At 64.2% G+C, this 2,466-nt stretch overlaps 1 protein-coding gene across 4 annotated transcripts in view; it reads right to left on the bottom strand.

Annotated features, from left to right (window-relative positions):
• The window catches only part of RAI2 (retinoic acid induced 2), a 59,934-nt gene extending 57,977 nt beyond the window's left edge, over positions 1 to 1,957 (bottom strand). For 3 of the 4 annotated variants that reach the window (XM_053891802.1, XM_053891803.1, XM_053891804.1), the window contains exon 1: positions 1,749 to 1,957. The gene's annotated coding sequence lies outside the window, so the exon portion shown is untranslated. Of the gene's footprint in view, positions 1 to 1,159; positions 1,541 to 1,748 lie in introns of those variants that run through there. The other variant, XM_053891805.1, reaches the window with a different exon arrangement.
• Between the last annotated feature and the right edge of the window lie 509 nt (positions 1,958 to 2,466).

Below are 2,466 nucleotides of genomic sequence, written 5' to 3'. Positions count from 1 at the left end.
GCATGATGTATGCAAGGCTAAGAATTGTTTTCTCCCTGCTGGCTGCTTTTCTCTCTGTTCTAAAGAGAAGCATCCGAAATCGGCTAAATAAAGGGATCACACCAGAGGATGAGAGATAATGCTAAATCAACAAAAACAAAGACCCAAATGAAACAGAGCGAGCCATGAGAATCTGCGGCTATCAAAACTTTGTTTGGCCGTATCTATTTATCATCGCTGCACACCCGGGCTCTGCGGAATATCATTCTGTTGATGTCACTTATCCTCAGCAAAATATTTACACATCCTTAAAAACGCCAGATGAGGGGGGGCCGGCCGGCGCGCTGCCGCAAGGCGCCCCTGAAGCCCGATCGCCCACGGCTGGGCAGACCATGAGATGGGGGGCACGATGGGGTTGGCTCCAACGGGCACAGGTAAGAGCTACCGACAGTTCCCGGAACTCAGCCACCCAGGAGCTGCGCTCTGCCCTGCCCACCTCTCCCCTACCTGACTCTGCAAGAAGCAGCCACATCCCTGATATGGTGTCAGCGCCTCCTCCCCCCCCCCACCCCCCGCCCCTCGCCTTTCTCATTGATTAAGTTCTCAAACCATTGTTAAAAGCCGGGTTGCTTTTCCCTGGAAAACTGGGCTGAATTCATTAAGCTTCCCCCTGCCACAAAAGGAATATTCATAAAAGTTTGGCAGGCAGAAAGGGAGGCTGACTGCATGCCATGGGGTGGGTGACAATTCGCTCTTCCAAAGCCACCTTCTTCTTCCATGCCCCATCCCTCTCTCCATCCATCCGTCGTGCCCCAAACCTACTCCAGGGACTTGTGATAGGGAAACACAAAGCAGCAGCTGTTTGGCAACATTTCTACCCCTCGCCGGCAACTGTGGTGGGATGCCATTTCCCCACCCAGGCGGAGCTTATGCTGAACAATAGTCGGGCTTTAAACGGCAAACAAGCAAACACACAGAGCACAACCTCAACCCCGAAAAAGCCAACACGGAGAGAAGCGGTAACTCCCTCCGCAGCAAAAGGCGCCGCCGAAACGCACGCAAAAATGCTGCGAGAACGCTGCTCGGTGCCTAACATGGCAGAAAGCCCGAGCCGGTGCGGCCACCCCGGGTCTGGGCATTGGGGGGTTCGAAGGCTCCCGGGGCGCCGACGCACACTCACCCGGCTTCGGGAGGATGCGGGGCTGGCCGAACGTCACAAAGACAAGCCCAGCGCGATCTGGCAAAACCCAACTTTCCACCCGGCTCGCCAGGGCCGCCAGATACGTCAACAGAATCCATCTTTCGAAGGGCCTGGAAGGCGCCGGGTTTTCCGGGCCGGGGCAGAGCGGCAGAGCCCAGAGGCGGCCCGGTGCGGTGCCCGGGAGCGGAGTCCGCCGCGCGCCGCCCTCTGTGCCGGGTGCCAGCGCTGGTGGCGGCCCGAAACCCACTTCGGGGCCCCCGCCCCGCCGGCCGGCGCCGCCTCTCCGGCCCCGCCAGCCAGTGCGCGGCGCCGGGAGCAGGAGCGGGGCCCGGGGACGCCGCACGGGTGGCGGCCTCGGCTCGCGCGTCCCCGCCCCCGCCCGGCCCCTCCCAGCTGGCCCCGGCCTCCGGGCGCCGTCCTGCCCACGGGAGCAGGCCCCTCCCCGGGCGCCGGGCCCCGCCAGGCTCGCCCAGCCCGACGCGCCCCCCTGCGTCCCGGTGGCAGGTCCGCACGGGGAAGGCGGGGGAGGGGGACCCCGGCCCGCGCTGGGGGGCACCGCGGTGGCTACCTCGCGATCGCGGCCGCCGCCTCCAGGAAGCCACGGGTGTGGTCGCGGGGTGTGGGAACTCTCCGGTCTGGCCTCGCCGCCCGCCGCCTGAAGGGGGTGTGCGCAGCGGTGGGAGCCGCCGTCGCCGCTGTCACCGAGCCGCTGTCGCCGCCGCTGCCGGTCGTGCGTGAGTGTGTGTGCGCCTGTGTCCGGACGAGTGTGTGTCTGCGTGCGGCGCCCGGCCTTTACTATATACACCAAGGGGTGGGAGGAGGCGGGGAAGGGGAGGGCTTGGGGGAGGTGGCGGAGGAGGGGGAGCAGGAGGGGGGCGAGAGGGTACCCAAGGAGGAGGCGGCGGCGAAGGAGGGACAGGTGATCTCGCCCACGGGGAGGGCGTGGCTGTGGGCGGGCGTCAGGGTGGCAGGAGGAAGGGTCGCCCGAGGCGCGGGCCAGGGGAGGGGGAGATGGACACGGAGGAGGGCCGGCAGAGCGGGGGATCCTGCTGCCAACTGGCGGGCTGGGGACCATTCCAGACCCCACGATGAAGAGGAGCCAGAACGGAGCCCAGAAGAGAGGAAGTGGCTGGCTGATGGAGGAGGGAGAGGTGGGGAGGGCCCAGTGACCACCCCCTAAAATGCCAGGGTGATACACGTAGAAGATCCTTCTCACAAGGTGTGAGATTATGAAAGACGAAATGAGCCCACGGACACAATCTAATTTCCACAAACTTGCCTGAGAG

Source organism: Panthera pardus, unplaced genomic scaffold, assembly GCF_024362965.1.
Source record: "Panthera pardus isolate Hobbes unplaced genomic scaffold, ASM2436296v1 HiC_scaffold_27, whole genome shotgun sequence".
Lineage (NCBI taxonomy): Eukaryota > Metazoa > Chordata > Mammalia > Carnivora > Felidae > Panthera > Panthera pardus.
Note: the sequence above shows the minus strand (reverse complement) of the source record. Positions and strands in the feature narration are given on the sequence as shown.